The 23661-nt window shown below is 42.3% G+C and overlaps 1 protein-coding gene across 6 annotated transcripts in view; it reads right to left on the bottom strand.

Annotated features, from left to right (window-relative positions):
* SHANK2 (SH3 and multiple ankyrin repeat domains 2) overlaps positions 1-23661 on the bottom strand; it is a 4166579-nt gene that overhangs the window by 3847383 nt on the left and 295535 nt on the right. The window lies entirely within an intron of this gene.

The raw sequence follows: 23661 nt of genomic DNA, 5'->3' as shown, positions 1-23661 counted from the left end.
AAGTAATGTGTGTGTTCAAACCCAGGCCTTTGGAAGGGACCTTAGAATTGGGTGCTTCCTATGTCCTTACTTCTCACCATATATAATTGCCTACCCCATTGTATGCAGTATAATTTGCTCTATCAGGGCCCAGGCCAGTCTCCTTTCTGACTGCCAGTAGAATGCCATCACTTGAGAGAGTTGCTGTGCTAAGTAGCATAATTCCACATTGGGCAGATTGAGGGGGGCGTATAACTTCTCCAGTTTGAGTCGTGGTCTCATGCTTCTCCACACAAAATATTTAATCCCCCCAGTATCTTTCTCATTAGAAGAGGCAGAACTTCTAGGGGTAACATAGTGAATGTGTAGTTTAGCCATTTTTACATTTGCACCCTGCCCCAGATAGACAGGTTAAGTGCTGCCCCTCTGGCCATTTCTAGGCTTATGTAATTCCAGAACTTTTCAGTGTTGTCTTTGACCATATCCACCAGGGCCGATTTAAATCTATACCCAGATATTTCATGCCTTTTTCCACCTATCTGAAATTGTGACCAGATAAACTGGTTTTAGTATTATTTTTATTCAGTGGCATCATTTCACATATATCCCAGTTGATCGTATAGCCTGAAAAGGTGAGAAAGGCTTTCACAAACTTTACAAGTGTCACTATCGACGAGCCTGGGTTGACCAAAGTTAACATAATGTTATATGCGTATAACAGGGCTTTCACTGATCCTATTAGTGTATGTATTTCAATTATATTGCTATGTTCCATATTGCTGTAGAGAGAGTTTCCAATGTCAATGTGAATAATAGTGGTGATAGTGGGCAGCCCTGCCTAGTCCCTCTTGTAATCTGAAAAGCTTCTGAAATGTACCCTCCTGTATTCACCCTAGCGTAACAGTTTGACTTTCTGTATGTACTCTTCACCTTGTCCAAATCGATCTAGTGTCCTGAATAAATACCCCAATACAACTCTAATGAATGGTTTCTCTGCGTTGAGAGGAAGCACCACTCCTGGTTTGCCTTCTCTTTTCTGCCACAGTTTGTGCAATAACATCCTCATATTACATCTCGCAGTGCGTCCAGGCATGTATCCTACATGAGTTTCATGTACCAACGTTGTTATGACTGTCCATATTCTCGCCTCCAGAACCTTTGCCAGAATTTTAATGTCCACATTTATAACAGAGATGGGTCGAGAAATGCTACAGTTCATTAAATCTCTCCATGGCTTAGATAATATTGTGATTAACGCTCTGTTAAATTCTGGATCTAGTGTTCATTCCCCCACTGCTTCATTATAGAGACTTGCCAGTGTTTCTGCAATCGTGCCCCCTCTTAATGTAAACATTAAAACTTAAATTGTTTCTTTCTAAGTGAATCAGGACTTAATGTTGGAACATGAGACTCCCCTTTATAAGGAATTTAATCCTAAAAGCACATTTGAACCTTATATACAAGATGCAATCCATTCATGTTTTTATAGAAAGAAAAGAGTTTGAAAAGTTATAATTTCATACACAAAAAGCCACATCTCACAATGAACCAATTGGAAACAATCAAAGGACTATTTTTAATGATGAAATGGCAATCATGCCAGCTGATAAGGGAGGAGATTTAGTGTTCTATGATACCTCTGACTATTTGGATGAATGCAATAAACCACTACTTGATATGGATACATAATTATTACTTGATCAAGATCCCACACTTGAGATTACCTCATATATAAAAATGATCTTAGTAAAAGTGCAGTCAGATGGAAGGTTTAGTACCAAAACAAGAATGTTTTTGATAAATATAGATACATTTTTAGAGCCATTGATTAAGAAATATGACACATATGTTAAGGACAATAGTAACTTTTCATGTATTGTAAAAACATTACAGACTAGGATCAGAATGACATTTCATTTACTATGGATGTTGGAAATCTGTATACTTCCAGCCCCACATAATGAAGGTATTGAGGCTGTGGAATGGATACCGATGCAACAAGAAGAACATATGAGAGTAATTAAGTAGTTTGCTTGAACTATTACAAACTGAAATATTTTTTAATATTTTACAGCAATTATTACTTGCAGGTTTCAGGAACATGGATGGGAGCTCAATGTCTCGAAATATGCTAACATATTTATGTATGCCTTGGAACATACATGTTTTACTAATAATCCCAACACATTGGTCTCCTTTTCTAAAACAAGATGGATACAATATATAGACAATGGGCCTCATTACGAGTTTGGCTGTAATGTGCCGGTGCTACTGGCGGGTTGCCGCCAAACTCGTAACACTTTTCCGCTGCCTGATATCCCATGGCCACCGAGACATTACAAGTCCCGGCATCTAGGCATGTCAGGCGGCGGAAAGAGTAAGTCCCCATTTCCTCTGAGTCCTATAGAACTCAGAGGGAATGGGGACCATTGCTAACGTTGCTGGTGCTTCTGTGAAAACCATGCCTGCAGGGGCTAGTGCCCCCAGCAGGTCAGATCTGCCGCAAGCAACAGCCCCTGCAGACATACTTGTAGTCTGACGGTCCGGGAAGAGCGCCGGTACGCTGCTTCTAGCACCCTTATTTCCAAACCGCAAGTTTTGTAATGAGGCCGAAATGTCTTTGGAGTTTGAAGAGTCACTAAGGAATAATTGAATTACTTTTTGGGATTTTCTTATAATATACGAGTGGATTTAATTTAGAATTGAAATCTATGATAATGATTTGCACCTTTTAGACGTTTCCTTAAATTGGGAGAACAATAATTTACTTACAGATATCTATTGGACACCAACAGATCGGAACAATTTACTGCATGAATTAAGTTTTAACCTGAAAGAAAACATTTCGAGCCAGATTCATGGAATATTGGCACGGTTCAAAGTGACTTTCCACTGCTGAAAAGTGACTTTGCACTGCCGACACAAACCCTGATTCATGGAACTGTGCAAAGTGTATTTTTGCAGTGCAAAGTCAGTGCAAAGTCATTTTGTACTGCAGAAATGACCACTTGCACTGACTTTGCACTGAAAAAATACACTGTGCACAATTCCATGAATCAGTGTTTGTGTTGGCAGTGCAAAGTCACTTTTTGCAGTGCAATGTCAATTTGAACCATGCAACTGTTCCATGAATCGAGCCCTTCAGGTTTACTGTATAGCCAAATGATATGAGTTAAATTAATTGTCTCCGATGAAAATGTCATGAGAGAGAGAATATTGGACACTTCAAAAACATTTGAGAAATGAGGATTTCAGATATTGAAAGTGCTAAATGTGAACTGATTGATAAATCATGAACAGGTTTAATAACTATTAGTGAAAAAGACAGTGCAGATCTTGTATACATTACTACAAACTCTATTCAAAGTGCACAATTATGAAAAATAGTTATGAAAACAGTTTACATTTGACCGTGCCCTACATAAATTGTTTCTGAATGTTCCTGTATCAACGTATCATAAAAGCAAATCATTCAGAAATATGTTAGTGAGAGCTCATGTCAATAGACCTCAAGTAGAGAAAATGGTACAGGAAAAAGTATTGTTTCTGTTTCTTAACTGTGAACACTGCAGCAATATTATTCAATTATATTCTTTATGTGTATGTATTGATTTATTTTATTTATATAAAGGAAGGAACAATGCAATTTTCATTACAAAAAAAGTACAATAGCTAAGAAATCAGATTTGACCTGAAGCAGTGAGCTTCTTACAATGGGGAGAGTTTGAGTGACAGTTTGATCAGGTTGTGGAGGAGAGTAAATGGAACAGTTACTGAGGAAAATGCATAGGTGAACTTAAAAAGATTACGGGCAATCAACATTAGACATTTTTAAGTTCAGGTAGGCAGTACGGCCATCTGTGTTAGGGATGTGACCAATGTTCCCTCTAATTATTTATCTCTATGTGCGGAACTGGTTGGCTGTTGTGCGCACATTATTTTCTGACTGAGGAAGGCCAGTTTGTGAGCATGTGTATACAGTGAACTACCGTCGCAAAGAGAGTTTGAAAAGGAATTTCCTCTTCCCAGCAACTGCAATTCTTGACAAATCTTACAACACTTTTTCCAAACACACAGGCTAAAACAAAATATGGCATATGTGATTATACAGAAAACTCATTAACCGGTCCAAGATTTCAACATCTGCCACAGTACCTTGCAAACGTTTTATGCCACTGGAAAATCACTGATGTGTACTACAAAACACACATATCTCTTGTCATAACTGATGTGGCTGTCAAGAACTTCAGACAGAATACAAGATTTGCCGATCGATTAATGGCAATTAAAAGAAATGTGTCGAAAACATGCTGATAGGAGTTCAAGTGCCACTTTAATGAAGTAATTCAAGGGCCAGGAGAACATGCGTCTAGTAATTTGTGTAAGGGTGATGATTACATCGGAATAACTGCACCTCGGAATATGATCAAAAATTCCTGTTCCTCTGCTTACTATCCACATTACGTTCTCCTGCGGGTAGTTATAACACCAGCCTACAGCTAAGAGACGGTTTATAGTCCTAATATCGACTGAATAAATGTTGAAAGTCATAAAATCGAAAATAAAATGTTGAAAAAAAAATTGCATTTCTTTTTTAATACGTTTTATAATCGAAATGGGGGGGTTCCCCCCAACCCCCCTTTTTTTCTTTTTACCTTTTTTTTACATCCCGAACGCCCAAAAAAATATATAAATAAAAAAATGAAGAATTCGATTATTTTTTTCTGACATTTTTTTTCGAATTTATTGTAATTCAACATTTTATTTTCGATATTATGACTGACCACCCTAAGAGACATATGCACCATCAAGTTTTACCCCCTAAAAAAATGAAAATGTGCCTTACAAAAATGAGAAACAATGAACATATCGTTGCATCAACCCACAAAGCTCCACTGATATTTTTTCGAATGAGTGACCAGTAAAGCACTGGCATAGGAAGGAACGCTAATATTAATGCTTGATTTCAAGAGGAATTTTAAGGGGAAGATCATCTTTTGATAAACAAAAAGTATCCCTATTGGCAAAGCTAATTACTTTTCTACTCCCTGAAAAATCATTTGACTCCAAGTAGGGAGCAAAATCTGATTAGACCCCTAACATAGGAAGTGAAATGACAGAGCACATAATAAAGTCTATAGTTCTGCCGACCCTTCCGCACCAAAGCCTATACAAAATTAAACAAGAGTTTTACTGAGGTTTATTATGGAAAATGCCGAATAAACTAACATATATATGCCTTTGAAGTTAATAGCATCAATTCATCAGAGATACAACTGATTGAGTGCCTTCTTCAGTAACTATGGATCCCTCTTCTGTAATTCTATGTTATCAGTTAAATAAGATGGAAGTGGATACCAGAGACGATACACACAGAACACATGGTTATATTGAAAAGCCCTCAGCAGCTGAGCATAGAAAGAAAAAGGTGCTGTTGTCTAGACGGGTACTAGACTTTCCTACCATTTAGCAGACAAGCAACACATTTTGTTCAGTCTACTGCCGAAATCTATTACTTGGTTTTTAAAAGGTGCTGCTTTGTTTATCACCCAGAAGGAGTGATGACCCGTGCTCCTCCACCCATACCCTTCACCGGCCCCTGTGCTTGCCTCCAATACTAGTTGCTAGAGCAGTGTAAAAAGTGAGGGATTGTAGCAGTAACACTCGCTGGGATATATGCAGGCTCACAATACTTTGTATGCAAGGCATCTTTAATGCCTCAACAGATTATGTGCATTTCTAAGAATGTCATGACTCTGCATGTACACAATTATGTTGCAATGCGTAGAAGATTGTTTGCAGCATACCCCTCCCATATTTCATTGTGTAGGATTATGCAGTGCTCAGTGAAACCGTTTTTGTATAGCAGTGAGTTACCATTTAATGTGTGAAGGTCTATGCCCAAGGGAACTCTAAACACTTGGAAACGATGCAGATTGTGTGAAAAGCATTCTCATGTCTGAATATCCTGTGCCGTGATACTATGGATGAGTAATCCCAGGCGCAGTCCATACCCATTATCCATTGTAGGCAAAGTAAATGATATTGCAATGTTGCTCTCCACTTATAGGGTAATGTTAGTGATGCTAAAGTAGGAGACGCTGAGCATCACATTTGTCTTCTCAAAATCCTTAGAGGGCAAATTAATATTTGAGTTTTATAATGCGTTAACTTGCAAGGGAGCCGCTTCAAAGCACTTGCGTGATATATGTACAAAGAAGAGGAAGTATGGCATAACGTTTCGCATCCAAGTAGCCTTCTTACTTACAGTCATTATCCGATATTTGAGCTAGTAGTTTGATTGTATAGTGTGGGTGCCGCTTTTGGTAAGGCACAATGAGTAACAGAAATTCTGGTGCATGAACGTTATTCATATTACAACATAAAGCAAGTGGAGGAAGGTACACGTCTGCTAACCTTTCGCAGACCCTAGAGAGGAAGAGTCAAGGTTGTCTGGTAGTATCTTAATGTGTTCTGGGGAAGAAGTTAGAGTCATAAGGTAAAAGTGTGGTAGAGTCAAGTTTAGGAGTCATGGGTGGCGAGGGAACATTATTTGGTTAATGTGTGCAGGCATATCTTGGTTAGATTCTTCTGTTCATGGAGCCAGATTTTCATATAGTTTTTTACCTCTTGTTTGTGTATTTTGCTGTTCTGGATTTTAGGTGTTGTTGGGTAAATATTTGGGGTAGTACCCTTTGGTTGCACTACAAATAGGACCCAACCTTTGGTATAAGTATGAACTACACAGGTTGGTACTGTGGTAGAGCAGCCAGGCTTATTTCAAGAGGGGTCAATGTGAGCTGTAGTGAGTTTACACAAAGATTCATAATGATAAGTATCAAAATAAACGCTTATACCCAAGGGTTCTTGATAAAACAATTATTAATTTATTTACCGGTCATTTGAATAAACCTTCTACAGAAGGGAGCAATATAATAGCAACACACAAATACCTTCAAAATACACACTCTTAGTTTCTAAATCAGCAAACACCCATTGGGGATGGCACACAGACACGTCCTACACCCTCAGGTGACTTTAGTAGTTAGGACACTGCGCATGGATATATTACTGTTGACATTTAGAATAGTACTGTGATGAGTGTGAAAGAAAAGGTTATCAGAACAAACAAGAGATCACAAATATTCTTAAGCAGGCATATACTTTTGGATCCCCCAATAAGAGTCATTCAGTGAAACAGGCTAAGCCAAAGTCAATGGGCAAAAGTCTATGTGAGCTGAAGCACTTCTTGCAGGTAAGTAAGAAAAGTCTTTGCACAATGTTTAAAAAGTCTTTGAAGAAAAGAAGAATCAATGTAGGGCCACAAGCGGTTAGACTTGTCAGTAGTAGAAGATGCAAGCTACTCTACAGTAAGAGGTAATTTCTCTTAGACTTTACAGTACCTTTAGTTAGAAGAAAAAGCAGCAGATCACTTCTGTTCCTGTGCAGCTCTGCAGATCCTGGTGTTCCTGTGCCTCAGCCATGGGGACAAGAGGGAGGATGTCTGGGGACTCCTGCACTGCAATGGGATGGTCATGGACCGTAATCTGCATCTGGAATCCAGCACTCTGTTGAGGTGGCTCAGGCTCGGTCGGTCCTGCTTCCTGGGAGTCCGGAGGATCTTCATGGTGCTCTTGGCTAGCTTAAAAGCAACTCACACGAACTGGTGTTCCTCTCCCTGGCTCTTTGGTTCCAACAGCAACTGCAGTGGAATTGCAACCAGCTTTGAGAGAATCTCCAGGTGGCTTCACTGGGCAAACCAACAGTCCAGGAGTTGCAGAAGGTGTCCTCTTCAAGTTCTTCTTCAAATTCCTTCGTCCAATGGTCGACTCTGCCTTCCAAGCCAAAAAGTCTCGCCTTGTATGTAGGTTTCTCCCATTCATTCCAGCCTAGCTGTCAGTCACCTAGCAGGGTGGCTGTCCTTGCCGAATAGCCAACCGGCCAATCAGCAATTGGACTCTTTTTATTCTGTCCATACCACTTCTACTGGGAATCCCTGCAATGCCAATGTCTATGATGTGATTCTTGACTGAGCCAAATGTCCTGATCTGATTCTTTTGCTCTGTAAAAATTGTAAAGGCTGATGACTTGTTTCAACAATCACCTGTTTCCCCTTGAATAATGGTGTGGAAATGTTGTAATGCCCAGACAGTGGTCAAAAGTGATTTTTCACATTCACTGAATTTAGTTTCTACCTGTGACAATGCCTTACTGACCGAGCACATGTCTAATTTCATTGAAGTAACTTTTTAAGTCTTCAATTTTCATTAGCACATCATCGACATAAATCATAGTTCCTCTCTCAGCTGCATCTGGGAGTGCTTTACTTTGGAATATCCCAAACTCACTTCCATTATTGATATAGCCAAAGGGGGTCCGGGACCATGCACATTGTGTTCAATTGAAGGAGAAGGCAAAAAGATGTTGTATATCTTTAGCCAATGGCACACACCAGTACCCAGCTGTAAGATCCAGACAGGTAAATATCTTGGACCCCTGAACTTGTGCAAGGCCCTGATCAATAAATTGGAGAGGCCACCTTGAAACAGGTACCCTCTTATTTAGTTCTCTCAAATCTGCACACAAGGGCAATTGCCCATTGTGCTCTGGCACACCTAATATGGGAGTATTTGAAGTACTGTGAATAGGCCTAATAAACCCTCTAGATTTCAGATTTTGTATTATTTCTGCCAGGGACTCCAGGCAGGCCAGGGGTAACCTAATTTGTAGCACAAGTACTGGTTCCATACCATACTCTTCAGGTAGTGTAGCAACATGTACATTTGTCAGCCCACACTCATAGGCATCTTTGGCAAAATACCTTTGAAAACCTTAAATACCTTCCTCAACTGACCTCTTTCTTTTTCATTTGTGCAAACATCTGCAGCTTGAATTTGTTCCTCTACGATTTTTGACAATTCTGGGAAATCCTCCAAATGAGGAACCTCTGTTTTTCCTCTAATTTTGTGCCTATGTCTCTTTGGAGAGCCACCACCCTCAGATATTTTGGAACATTGACCTCCATCTCAATTTGCTGCATTTACTTTGAATAGATGTTTGAACTAGGAGAAGAAATTTAAATCTGGCTCTGGTTTGCATCGTAAGCCATTCAGCCTGTTGACGGTATGAGGAAGTAGGTGTGAAGTGAGGGAGTTCAAAGAGAGTCTTGGTAGCGAAGTTAATGACCTTGTTGAGAGGACAGACAGCATAGGTGTGGAGACCAAAGAGGATATGTGTACTGCTGTCCAGTTTAGAGAAGACAGGAATGGTTAAGAGATGCTTGGTGGTGCTAAAAGGAAGGAGTGTCCTGCGTTTTCCTAATATTAAGGAGATGAGGCTGTTGCAGTTTTGAAGGTTAAAGTAGAGAAGGGTCATAGATGATGCCAGAGTGTCTAGCTTAAGAATAGTATGATGATAGAGTAGGCAGAGTGTAAGATGTAGGAGGAGGGAGTGTGAGAAAGGTCAGAAAAGAGTCTCTAATTTTGGATATTTTCAGCAAAGTATTCAGTTAGGTCATTAGCTATGAGAGTGCAGTTGATAGTCACAGCTATAGGAGGAATGAGTTTAGGATGTTATGTAGCTGCTGAGAATGGTTGTAGTGCGAGTCAATGAGGGTGAGGTAGAATTAAATTTTTGGTCTATCAAGAGAGGACTTCAGAGAGTTCAGGATAGAGCAGTACATTTTCAGTTCTTACGTGAGTGGGTCTGCCTCCATTTGCACAGCAGAGGACACATGTATGTGCAGAGAGAGCATATGAATGGGTGATGCATTGTTGAGCATGTAGAGACTTAGGGGTGAAAGTACGAAGTGGTAAGTGAGAGGAGAATGAGTCATATAATAGGGTTTGGAAGCTGGAGAAGGCTGTGTTAGTGGAAGAGGCATCAGGTGTGAAGAAGGAGAGTAAAAACTGTAGGTTCCAGATAAAGGGAGGAGCGGCAGAATCTTTAAATGTCCTTTCAGTAATAGATGAGGCAAATGGTAAATAGCGGTCAGAGGGTGGAAAGGAGATGATCGTGGAAACAATGTAGCGATCAGATGGGGGATGGTGTGACAGACGGATTAGTGGCTGAGAGAGTGGTTGAGATGAATAAGAGATCCAAAGCATTATCCCCAGTGTGGTTAGGCAGGTTATGGATAGAGTGCAAAGTGTGCTCACTAAGAAAAGACTGAAGTTCAGATTTCTGAAAAGTGGTGGGAGAGGGAAGGTTAAAGTCAGCTAAGAGAATGGGGTGCTGTTTAGTGGAAAGAGAATCTAGGAGAAGCCTTAGTTCATCAAAGAATTGTTCAGTGAGACCAGGAGGGTGATAGATGCTGATGATGTATGTCGAGTAAGGTGGAGCAATAGATGAGGAATTCAAAAGAGATAGGAAAGGACTTGGCATTGGAGATTTGTGAGGTGTAGAGGTGTGAGGAGAATAGGTTTCTGATGCCTCCACCTCTGCCACTCAGATGTGTAGTGTGAGTGAAGGATAGTTTGGAGTCATGTAAGGTCACCAAAGTGGAAGTGTCAGATGCAGAAATCCAGGTTTCAGTGATAGCAAGGAGGCCTAGAGGAGGAGAGCAGGCATGAAATAAGTCAGTGATGAAAAAGGTTTTGTTTCATACAGACTGAGAAGTCCATAGTGCAATGGCCACTTGATGTGGTAATAAAGAGCTGAGTTGAGTCAGAGGAAGAGAGGTGGGGTGGATAGGTTTTAGGGGAGGTATGGTTAGCTCTTCATCTTTGTTTGTTTGAAGTAGGAGGTAAAAGACAGATGAAGTAATGGTGGTTTTAAGATTTGAGTTTTATGATAGGTATAGGAAAGGAGGAAGTTGTAGCATGATTGGAGAAAGTGTAGAGAGAGGTGTGTGGAAAGAGCAGCAAAAGCAGCAGGAGTGAATACATAATAGATGAGTACCACACAGTGGAGAGACAGCACAGAAGTAATCAACCAAAGGATACTCACAGGTGCAGCAGGGAGTAAGGCACAAACAAAGTCTCATAGGCAACAAGGCAAAGAGGCTGGTCAAGGGCTGATCTTCACCCTTCACTGTTATGGACTTAACCAGGACCACCCTGGCTGGACGTTCCTAGTGAGATCACAAGTGATGGCATTTGCTCTCATCTCCTGGTCACCTAGTTCATCAGTGGTTGGTCTCTCTGATTTTGTCCCTGGTGTTGCTGGGATGAGGCAATTTCTTATTGATTGGGTTTTCCAGGGGAGTCTCTTGGGGCCTACAGCTGGAAATTGGGCTGACTCAAGATGGCCTCAAGAGGTGATGTCACTGATCTAAAATGCCACAGAAAGCGATGTCACTGATACAAGATGGTTGCAAGAAGTGATGCCAACAATCCAAGATGGCCACAGGAAGTGGTCACTGATCCAAGATCACTGCAGCAAGTGATGTCACTGATCCAAGATCACTGCAGGATGTGATGTTACAGACAGAAAGTGAAGCCAAAAACCAGAAGTGATGATGCATGCTCTCATCACCTGATTGGCTAGTCCATCAGTAGTTGGTCTCTGATTTTGTTCCTGGTGGTGCTAGGATGAGGCAATTTCTTCCTGATGGGTTTTCCCAGAGAAGTATCTTGAGGCATATAACTTGAGATTGGGATTACTCATATCTCATCACTCACACCCACATACTGGTATAAAGATGTGGCTTAAACATTTTGCAACATGTGACTCCAATAATTGAATTTATAGGATTAAATATAAGGCCTGAGGCTTTTGGGTGAGTGGCGCAATATAAGAATTACATAGATAGATAGATAGATAGATAGATAGATAGATAGATAGATAGATAGATAGATAGATAGATAGATAGATAGATAGATGTCCTTGTGGTCTATAATACATTGAAAAAACTAAACGAAAAGTGAAGACACTCTGAACAGAACATACATCAAATATTATAACTGTCAATTCAAAAGCAAGACATTTGATGGAATTTAAACACTCAATTTCACAGATGAAATTTGTGATATTCAAATTTGAAAAGGGACATAATAGGGTTGGTGATTTAGATAAACTTCTGCTATAGCGAGAAGCCTGTTGGATAAACAGGATGAATACAAGAAATCCAAAGGGTCTAAATGAAGAACTTGAATTAAACAGTTTTTTCTGAATTTCTTAATGAATAGCACATATATAATTGAAATAGTAGTATACTGGATAAAAGGGCTCAATATAGTGAATTTAAAATGTCTCAGTGAGAAATGTGTTCAATTCTAGTGAATAAGTAAATGAGTTAACAAAATTGCATGCCTAATGCTAACTCTATGTACTTACTTGAATATCTTCCGAAAGCTTGGAATTCTAGATTTAAAGGGATTTATTATCTGCTTAATTTATTTTATTCCTTCAATTTTGTAAATGAAGAAATGATTTTTAGGTAGGTGAATAACTCTTACATTATTTGGAACCTGTCGTGAATAGGATATATTAGATAATTATGTATGGAGGGATACATTACTGCATTATGTGATGCTGATATATTGTACATTTAAATGTTGCACTTTTTTGAGTCTTTACATGTATTAGCAGCAGTGGTAGATCAATATCTAAGCAAATACAATATATATACAATCTACAGTCTCTAAATGTATCAGCAGTAATACATTTTGAATGTTGATAACCTTCTCTAGTTCTGAAATTATACAACATACAGCATTATGGAATAATATCTTACTAAGCTTAAACCACATGATTTAGTAACACTATTTAGGATAAATAAACACAGTGTTTGCAAAATTATGCTATTTAATAGTTCAATAAGCTAAAAACAACAAAATACAAAATGGTGGGTAGCAGCCATGTTGTCCTGGACTCTCATGTTTTTGAGACTATTTAAATGTGAGTTTAGTAGAGATTGGTATGGTCCTCTACCTATGTGGAGGATTAACACTGAACAAATGTAAGTTATAAGGATTTTGGAACGTTTTAATTATTGATCTACAATTAAATGTCTTAGGAGTAGTTTAGGATAGATTCATGTTCTTGTTATTTAATTTTCAGAATTAAATTGAGATAATCTATTACTTTTAACCACAAACAACTATATTTATAGTGGAACTCCCAGTATTGGGTATCTATACTATAGAGCTTGTGTTATACATTGAAGGCGATTATTAACAAACTGTCCGAATAGATCATATTTCATTTATCTCTCAATACAGTCGTTGCATTGAATCCAGATAAAATACCCTGCACATGATTATTTATTACCTATAAAGGAGGCTACTGAACCAATGTAACGCTCACCTGGCTCCCACGGAGGCGCTGGTCTGGGTTGCTGTGGCCTCTTCAAGCGTGATGCGCAGAATTCGGACCACCGATTGAACAGGACCCCCAAATCTTGCTTGTCTGGCCCGTAGGAATATCCTTCTGCAGATGAGAAAGGGGATTAACTGTCTGCTGAATAGTGTGCTTGCTCCCCCCTTTCCCCCTTCGTTCTTCTCTGACTTCCTCCAAAACCCTCGGTTTAAGCTCCCCTTATGGTTTGGAAGGATGAACTCTCCATCCTGCTTCTGGTGCAGGGGCGCGCGTTCGTCCAGTTACTTCACTGGTTTTCAGAATGGCGCTGGCACATCCACTTGACTTTTCTGAGCGATACGCCGTAAGTATGAAGATGCAAAAGTTCAAGTGTGAGACTCCTTTTATGTTGTTTTTTCTGTCCTTTATTTCAGCTGCAGAACAAAGGCGATGCGTTGAGGGGTTAAATTGCCGGTGGTAAAATCAGGTGAGTTAGTGATGAGGGCGACCCCTCTAAATGTCTTTATAATTCCCCAGTAATGTCTTTTGTCCTTTCCCCTTAGGGGCCGGGGTGCGGTGCCTGCCAAAGATGCAGCGCCGACCCGAGATGTGGAATGGTTCACCAAGAAAAGCCGGTAAGTAATATGGCTGAAAATTCGGCTTTCCTCTTGTGTTCCCTTGCTCACCTTTTGTCTCTTCTTCTCTCCCCTAGGTGCAGAGATGTGGCGACCGGTGCTGAGAGCCGCGATGGAGCCGGGCGGCGTCTCAGGAACAGGTGAGTGAAGCGCGCCGCCGCAGCGAGCAACGCAGTGCTTTTAAATGGAAGTCTTCCTTCAGGAATGCTGGCGTGAAGATTCCGGATGCAGGTAAGAAGGTTGAATAAGTTCTTGGTTTTCACCTTTCTCTTCTCTTAGTCCCTTACAGGTGTTCCAGGTTCGAGGCGGGCGTGGCTGGAGTCCAGGTGCAGGAGCAGACACGGTGAGCGTTCAGCTGCTGGGATGCAGAACAACGCGAAGCACGTGTGGCTGTCCGGGTGTGGCTTAAATAGCTTTGGAAGAAGTTCCAGGTGAGTATTCTTCCACAGCCCCACCCAAGTAACAAAATAGTTCCTTCAGAAAAATAGTCCCTCCTAAGCCTCATTTGGCTTGGTTCTTCATGCAGCATGGTCTGCATCAGGTGAGTGTGCAGCATGGTCTGCTTCAGGTAAGTGCACCAAACACTTCCCCTTATGAGCCTGGCGCCCCTGGCGCCAGGACTGATGTTCAACATTAACCTGGCGCCAACGGCGCCAGGACAGAGTCCAAAGAGCCCCTATAAAGGGCCGCTGGGCTTTTACCCGGGGGCGTGATGCCTGCTCCCGGGGGTGCTGGGCCTGGCCTGGTGCTCCGGGGGTAGGCATCATGACAGCACTCCCCCCCAAGGCCTCTCCCAAGGTCGTTTCCCCAGGAGGTTTCGGTTTGTTCGAGAAATTCCGATGGAACCTTTTTACTAGCCGAGGTGCATGTACGTGGTCGCTGGGTTCCCAAGATCTTTCCTGAGGCCCGTACCCCTTCCAAGCAATTACATAGAAAAGTTTTGATTTTGAGATCTTAGAGTCCAAAATGTTCTTCAACTCGAATTCAGGCTCCCCATCTATCTGGATTGGTTCTGGTGGCTTTATTAATCTGGTTCCTGGTTGCACTGGTTTCAAAAGCGACACATGAAAAACGGGGTGAATCCGCATGTTAGCTGATAGATCTAGCTTGACTGCCACTGGGTTAATTATAGCTTTGATCGAGTAAGGGCCTAAATACCTTGGATTAAAAGTCCGAGGTCCCTTGAGCGATAAATGTTTGGTAGCCAACCATACTTGATCCCCTATTTTGTATGGAAGCGCCTCCTTTCGATGCAGATCCGCATTATTTTTGTATTTCCCTTTCGCATGTTGTAAGTGTGCAGTAGCATCCTTGAAGGCTTGAGTAATCGTAGAATGCAAATGGTCCACTGCGGGCATTTCGAGGCTCAAAGGTGAGTCCAAGTCTGAAGTACGAGGGTGATGTCCATATAGGGTATAAAAGGGGCTCTGACCAGTTCCAGAGTGTATCGAGTTATTGTATGCATATTCAGCCACCCATAAAATATCCTTCCAATTACCCTCCTATTGGTGCAACATACATCGTAGATATTGTTCAAGGGTCTGGTTCGTTCTCTCCGTCTGACCATCGGTCTGTGGGTGGTGGCTGGTTGAGAGTCTTACGTCGATTTGTGCCAGTTGACAACACTTTTTCCAAAAGTGAGAAATAAACTGGCTTCCCCGATCGGAGATTAGTATGGACGGGAATCCATGCAGACGGATGATATTTTCGAGGAATTCCTTGGCAAGAACAAAAGCTGAAGGTAATCCTTTCAACGGAATAAAATGGGCCATCTTGGAAAATAAATCCACCACAACCAGAATAGTATTGTATCCATTACAAGAGGACAGGTCCGTGATAAAATCTAGTGACAAGGTGTGCCAAGGTGCTGGTGGAATGTCTAAGGGTTGAAGAAGACCGGCGGGTTTCGTTTTTTTACCTTTGTTTTGGGCGCAAACTCCACAGGACATCACGAAAGATTTAATATCCTTTCACCAGGACGGCCACCAGAATTGTCGTTTAATTTTTTCCTCTGTTTTGGCAATGCCAGGATGTCCTTCCATCAGAGTATCGTGATGACGGGAAATAACCAGTTCTTGCAATTCCTTTTCTGGCAAAAATAAACGTCCTTGGAAGTAAGGTAAGCCATCGTTGATTGAAAAGGCAGACCCCCTTTTGATCCAATCCTGCAAGGCTGAAGAGTCCAGGAATAGTTTTACCCGTGCTTGAATGTCTTCAAGGGTTTGTAAAGTGGTTATCCCCAGGATTCTTTGTTCAGGAATTATTGGCACAGGTTCTGAGTTTGTGTCCATTTCTCCCATTCCAATTCGAGATAGCGCGTCCGCTTTGCCATTCTTACAGCCGGGACGGTAGGTGATTACAAAATCGAACTCAGCAAAGAATAAAGCCCATCGGAGCTGTCGTGAAGACTGAGCCTTGGCAGTTTTTAAATATTGTAAATTTCGGTGATCAGTGATCACGGTGATGGTATGCCTGGCGCCAAGAAGATAATGCCGCCAAGCCTTAAAGGCGGACTTAATGGCTAATAATTCCTTATCGGTGATTGCATAATTTATCTCCGGCGGCGAGAAATTTCTGGACCAAAATGCTACGGGGTGCAGTTGGTTGGTTTCGGGGTCTCTCTGAGACAGGACAGCTCCACTTGGCTAAGCTGGATGCGTCGGTTTCGACTATATATGGGAGATCAGGACGCGGGAGTTTCAAAATAGGTGCGGACGTAAATTTAGCTTTTAATTCCTGAAAGGCCTGTTCAGCTTCCTCGGTCCATTCAAAACGTTTATTCTTCCGCAAGAGTGCAGTGATGGGTTGCACCACCCGTGATAATTCCGGGATAAACCTGCGATAAAAATTGGCAAAACCAAGCATGCTTTGGACACCTTTCACCGAACTAGGTGATGGCCATTTGAGGATGGCATCCACTTTCCGTGAGTCCATTCGGACCCCTTTAGGTGTCAGGATGAATCCAAGAAACTCAACCTCGGTGGTATGGAAAACGCACTTTTCCAGCTTTGCAAACAGTTTGTGCTGGTGCAATTTCTCAAGGTCGGCCCTGACATGTTTTCTGTGATCAGATTCCGAAGAGGAGTACACCAGAATGTCATCGATATAGACAACAACACAGACATCGATGAGTTCCCGAAGGACATCGTTCATGAAGAATTGGAAGGCAGCAGGCGCGTTGAACAACCCGAAAGGCATCACCTGGTATTCGAATAGTCCATATTTTGTACGGAAGGCCGTTTTCCATTCGTCGCCTTCTTTTACTCATACCAGATGATAAGCCCCCCGGAGATCTTACTTGGTGTATATGCAAGCGTCCTTCACCTGGTCAAGGAGTTCAGGGATCAAAGGCAGAGGGTAACGATTTTTAACAGTTATCTGGTTCAATGCGCGGTAATCGATACAAGTTCTAAAGTCGCCTTCTTTTTTTGGCACGAAGAACAAAGCCGAGGATGCCGGAGACTTTGACAGGCGTATGAAACCATTGGCTAGGTATTGATCTAAATATTGTCTCAAATGCAGATTCTCCGGCTCAGTAAGGGCATAAATCCTGCTACAAGGGGGTTGTGCACCGGGCACCAGATCGATTTGGCAATCGTACGATCTGTGAGGAGGTAACGTGTTGGCCTGTTCCTTTTGGAAGACGTCCTGAAAGTCTTGGTACTCCGGAAGTAGTTGCATGGAGACAGAGGTTACTGATGCTAGACTAATCTTCAGATTTTCTGGGTAGCAGGTTCGTGCACACTCCGGAAAGGTTATTCTCTTCGCTCGCCAATCAATTCGAGGATTATGTGTCTCTAACCAAGGGATTCCGAGAATAACCTGAAACTGTGGAGCCTTGGTTACATCAAACACAACTGCCTCCCGATGGCCGTCCGGACCTACAAGTGTCACCTCAGCTGTGGAATGTGTTACCGGTCCCGAGGCAATTTCGGTTCCATCAACTGTGGTGATGACATCTTTGCTGGCTTTAGGACGCAGGGGAAGGTTAATCCTGGAGACCAATTCACGATCCACGTAGTTTCCTATAGCCCCACTATCGATGTATGCCTTTATTGCATGCAACCGCTTAGGCTGTTCCGGATCTACGAGGACCATTGGCACAGTGAAATGCGAGGTCTGAGAGTTTGTTTTCAAGCTCGGCAAGCGGACCCCTACGCTTGTCGGGCGGGGTTGTTTCCCGATACAGAGGTTTCATGGATTTTATCAGCGGCTCCTACAACCTTCCTGGGCGGCCTTGCCGGGCAATCTCGTAGAAAGTGTCCAGAGGATCCACAATAAAGACATAAGTGCATCTGCCGTCTTCTTTCACGTTCCTTTTGCGTTAAAGGTCCTTTAACTCCTCCGATTTGCATTGGCTCAGAGGCTTCAGCCCCCTTGAGGTTAGCGTGGGTCTTGACTAACACCCTGGTCTCAAACTTGGACCAATCTGCTTTTCTGTTTTGCAGTCTGTGATCCAATTGGACCACTAAGTCTATATATTCTGAGCATTCTTGGGGCGGATTTACAACTTGGGCCAGGACATCTTTAAGTTCTCCGGGTAGACCTCGATAAAATAACGTGATTCTTTTATCCTCTGGCCACCCAGTTTCCACAATAAGTCTATTAAAGGTTGCAATGTAGGAAAGGAGGTCTTGATTGCCCTGTCGCAGAAATAGAAGTTCGTCATCTAGATCCTGCCCCTGGGAGTGACGAGCAAATAACCTTTCCATGCTTGCTTGAAATCCTTGAAAATCACGAAGAATCGGGTCATCTTGAGTTACCAGTGGAACTGACCAATCGGCAGCACAGCCGCTGAGATATGACAATACAAAGGCTACCTTGGTCTGGTCATTAGGGAAGGCCCCAGGTCTGCACAGGAAAGGCAAACGACACTGATTCATGAATACGGCGAATCGTTTGGGGTCCCCAGCAAAGCGTTTGGGTGGGGCCAGCGGCATGTTTCCAGGTAGATTAATCTGCACCGGGTTACTGGAAAGCACAGGAGCGGGGTTCCCCCCGGAACCGGGTAAAGGAGTTTGTCCAGCTTGACCCTGCAAAAGCTGTCTAGCCAGGTCATCAGCTCTTTCCTTTGTTACAATCACTTCCCTCCTGAGAGCATTAGTCTCTTGACGAGCGGCGTGTACTTCGGCCCGTAATTCCCCCAGTAGTTGGGCCAACTGGTCAGTCTCGGAAGTTTCCATAGCGCCTGGGTGGGAATTTGTAGGAAGGCTTTGCGTTCTGTAACGCTCACCTGGCTCCCACGGAGGCGCTGGTCTGATCTGGGTTGCTGTGGCCTCTTCAAGCGTGATGCGCAGAATTCGGACCACCGATTGAACAGGACCCCCAAATCTTGCTTGTCTGGCCCGTAGGAATATCCTTGTGCAGATGAGAAAGGGGATTAACTGTCTGCTGAATAGTGTGCTTGCTCCCCCCTTTCCCCCTTCGTTCTTCTCTGACTTCCTCCAAAACCCCCGGTTTAAGCTCCCCTTATGGTTTGGAAGGATGAACTCTCCATCCTGCTTCTGGTGCAGGGGCGCGCGTTCGTCCAGTTACTTCACTGGTTTTCAGAATGGCGCTGGCACATCCACTTGACTTTTCTGAGCGATACGCCGTAAGTATGAAGATGCAAAAGTTCAAGTGTGAGCCTCCTTTTATGTTGTTTTTTCTGTCCTTTATTTCAGCTGCAGAACAAAGGCGATGCGTTGAGGGGTTAAATTGCTGGTGGTAAAATCAGGTGAGTTAGTGATGAGGGCGACCCCTCTAAATGTCTTTATAATTCCCCAGTAATGTCTTTTGTCCTTTCCCCTTAGGGGCCGGGGTGTGGTGCCTGCCAAAGATGCAGCGCCGACCCGAGATGTGGAATGGTTCACCAAGAAAAGCCGGTAAGTAATATGGCTGAAAATTCGGCTTTCCTCTTGTGTTCCCTTGCTCACCTTTTGTCTCTTCTTCTCTCCCCTAGGTGCAGAGATGTGGCGACCGGTGCTGAGAGCCGCGATGGAGCCGGGCAGCGTCTCTGGAACAGGTGAGTGAAGCGCGGCGCTGCAGCGAGCAACGCGGTGCTTTTAAATGGAAGTCTTCCTTCAGGAATGCTGGCGTGAAGATTCCGGATGCAGGTAAGAAGGTTGAATAAGTTCTTGGTTTTCACCTTTCTCTTCTCTTATTCCCTTACAGGTATTCCAGGTTCGAGGCGGGCGTGGCTGGAGTCCAGGTGCAGGAGCAGACATGGTGAGCGTTCAGCTGCTGGGATGCAGAACAACGCGAAGCACGTGTGGCTGTCCGGGCGTGGCTTAAATAGCTTTGGAAGAAGTTCCAGGTGAGTATTCTTCCACAGCCCCACCCAAGTAACAAAATAGTTCCTTCAGAAAAATAGTCCCTCCTAAGCCTCATTTGGCTTGGTTCTTCATGCAGCATGGTCTGCATCAGGTGAGTGTGCAGCATGGTCTGCTTCAGGTAAGTGCACCAAACACTTCCCCTTATGAGCCTGGCGCTCCTGGCGCCAGGACTGATGTCCAACATGAGCCTGGCGCCAAAGGCGCCAGGACAGAGTCCAAAGAGCCCCTATAAAGGGCCGCTGGGCTTTTACCTGGGGGCGTGATGCCGGCTCCCGGGGGTGCTGGGCCTGGCCTGGTGCTCCGGGGGTAGGCATCATGACAACCAATCTATATAATATTCGATCAATAGAATCCAAGTGAGTAGACCCATATAACTTTTCCAATGTCACCGATAATCATAATTGTATTTTCAATCAAACTCTGACATACACTTTTTCTATTTTTAGTAGTGACTGATCAGTCTTATTATGATTGAAGATATGGAAGAATAAGCCTAAGACTGAAATCTGTTGGACAAGGATCTGAAAAGCATTGGAGTTCAAATTCAATGCAAGATAAACATTCTTTTGAAATAGTCATCATGTTTCCAGTTGTTTTTCCAAGTGAAATAATGCATTTAGAAAATTATTCAGATACACATGTTGAATTGTTTTAAGATTGCTTTAAAGGTTAATTTGCTTTATCTGAGAATCAATCAAAAATGTTGTATGTTATAAGAGTATTGTTGTGGTTAACATCTTTAACAAACTGACTTTATAATGAATTTATAAAATGGAAGTTTTAGGACACCGTAAAATATTTTGAGAGTTCATTTATTGACATATTAAAAAATGGTTGCGCAGGGGAGGAGAGATTGGAAGTTTGTCCAAGACAATTTATTTATACAAGTTTTTGTTGCACCAATTACCTGGTGTATTAACTTCTCCAGCACCCTTGTACACTTTCAAATGAATTGAATGTGCTTTGTATGCTGAGCTGTGCCCTCTTTATATATTTAATACACACTCAAGACTGAAAAAATCCATCAATACAAAATCAGTCAGCAAATGCGCTCTTGGTATTTGGGTCTCTAGTCTTTGCAAGGCTCTCTGTCCATCTTGTACTTCAGAGGACTCTTGAAAGCAAAGCTGGTCAAACATTGAATGATATTAGCAGGCTTCCAAATAACATTTTGAGGGTAAGTGTGGAAGTTGCGAGTAAATTGATTTGTCATGGAGTAAAAAAGTTGTTATCATTGTTGAATTGGAGTGTATTTAAGAATGTCAAAATACATATACAATTTAAAAACATTGGTATTCCTGTTGTAACACACTTTCATTGTTCCCAGTAAGTAACATGAATGAAAATATCTTTTACATGTATTTTATTGATCATATAAGGAGCTGAGATAAGACAATGATACAGCTCATCTATGTGGCATTAGCTGCCAATCCCTCTGTTCTAAACCCTTCAATGCGGCAAAGTAGCCAGCAGAAAGGGGGCGATCACCTGCATATCATCTATCACCCCGTCTCTGTCTTTCCCCATTATTGGGTGGGTGGTCATGATGCCTTGAAGATAATGGCCTGGGAGATCCACTTTAATCTAGCTTTTATAGTAAATGCTAGATCAAGCCTTCACTCATGCATTCTTCAAACTTTCTCTCTGATTCTCATTAGTCCAAACTCTCTTATAGTCATCCATTTAGACCTCCCTGCTGCTTTCGACAGTTGACCACTCCTCTCTTCCCCTGACTCTTTAGGATCTTGAATGTGGCAAATATGCACTTGACTGGATTGCCTCATGCCTGGAAGGTCACTCCAAGTAAAATCTCATGGAACCTGTATACTAATGACCACACACCTCTCTCTGTCAAGCACACCAATGATCAACCTTGGGCCTCTGTTTTTCACCCTCTGTAGCTCTGACATAGGAAGACTTATATCATCATTTTGGTTTCACTATTACCTATTTGATGACAAAATTCAAATATGTTTTCCCTTTCCCTCCTTCACTCCAGCAATCTCCAAATGCATTACCAACTGTCTCACTGCAATTCGTCACTGGAAGGATCTGCACTGCCTCATGCTGATCTCTTCAAAAATGAAGTTATCTTTTTCCCGACTTTCAATGCTGTCCCTCCCCTTTCCTATCTCCTTCCTGCCTGAACTTCTAGGTCCCTCACCAATTGGTCACAAACTCAGGGTGCTTTTTGATAGTGACCTCTGACTACAACAAATCATCTCTGTTGCTCGTATTAACCTTATCAACACTTCGAATATTCATGCATTTCTTACTCATCACTGTTTGAAAACTCTAATCTCCACTCTCATGTACTGCAAACTTGACTATTGTCCATGCCTACTCCTTGGTCTTCCTCTCTATTTCTTCCACCCTCTAGACAAAGTCCTCACCTTTGCTATCCAGACTCCCTCAACCTACCCAGATACTCCCCCACTTCAACTTACCAACACCATGCTGGATGACTCTCCATGTGCAACCTCTTCCTTTTTTAAGCTCCATCTCTTAGTCTGCAAAGCTATGATCTTGCTCCTTAGTAATTGATCAATGATCGATAATGATTCAAGATGATGATTCTAAATGATCAATTTAGAAAGACAGATTGATCTCTGAACGGCCTTCTAAGTTGAACTTTTATGTCCCTGGAGGCACACATGTGTGCGCAGGGGCTGACAGGCGGGGGCTGAGCTGGAAAGATAAATGTTGAGGGGAAAGACTTGTCCCAGTCTGTTGGAACCCACTGCCCATTACAATCAAAGCCAGTCTGACTGTGAATCTCTTCAAATCTGACCTTAACTACACTTACTTACCAAAGAGGGCTCTACCTATGGCCTCTCCCCAGCCTGCCTACCTGACCCTACCATTTTCTCCAGTGACATGCAATAATGTAATTGTGTATATTTGTATAATATTCCTCTTAATTTAAAGGACTTGCCCACAGGTTAATGTTACCTGTGTAAGTTGCCTGCTTCTTATATATTCTTTTTTGTTTGCCTTGTTTAGTTTTGTCCCTGGTGTATGTTCAACTTTGTTCACACCCCCATAAACTGTCTCGCCACTTGTTCTCATCTTTGTGCTCTTGTACAGGCAGAGTTCCAGGGAATGCCTCTGCCATCTGTAAATGTGTTATTGTCAGTCATTTCTGATCGAAATTGACATCCCTATTCATCGTCTAAAATCAATTATTCAAATGCAAATGTGGTACCTCCGTCGTTTAAAGAGTATTTGCCTAACTTTAGGGAGCAACAACAGACATGAATACGACTTATCCACAGAGTTGAATATCAACACATTATTAGCGCTATTGTGAATGAAAAGGGGACTGGCATTGCATCATGGTCACCCTCCAATGATGTCATATATGTGGCATAAAATCAAACTTTCCTTTATTCATTAAACACCTTCGTACTGCTCCCTATTAACACTTGGGAACTAAATGCAAGCCCACCATGCTGCCACTTTAACAAAATGCACATGAAGATGGTGCCATTTTA

This window comes from Ambystoma mexicanum, chromosome 11 (genome assembly GCF_040938575.1).
Source record: "Ambystoma mexicanum isolate Mex_15411 chromosome 11, UKY_AmexF1_1, whole genome shotgun sequence".
NCBI lineage: Eukaryota > Metazoa > Chordata > Amphibia > Caudata > Ambystomatidae > Ambystoma > Ambystoma mexicanum.
The sequence above is the reverse complement of the archived record's forward strand: the minus strand, read 5'-3'. Positions and strand labels throughout refer to the sequence as shown.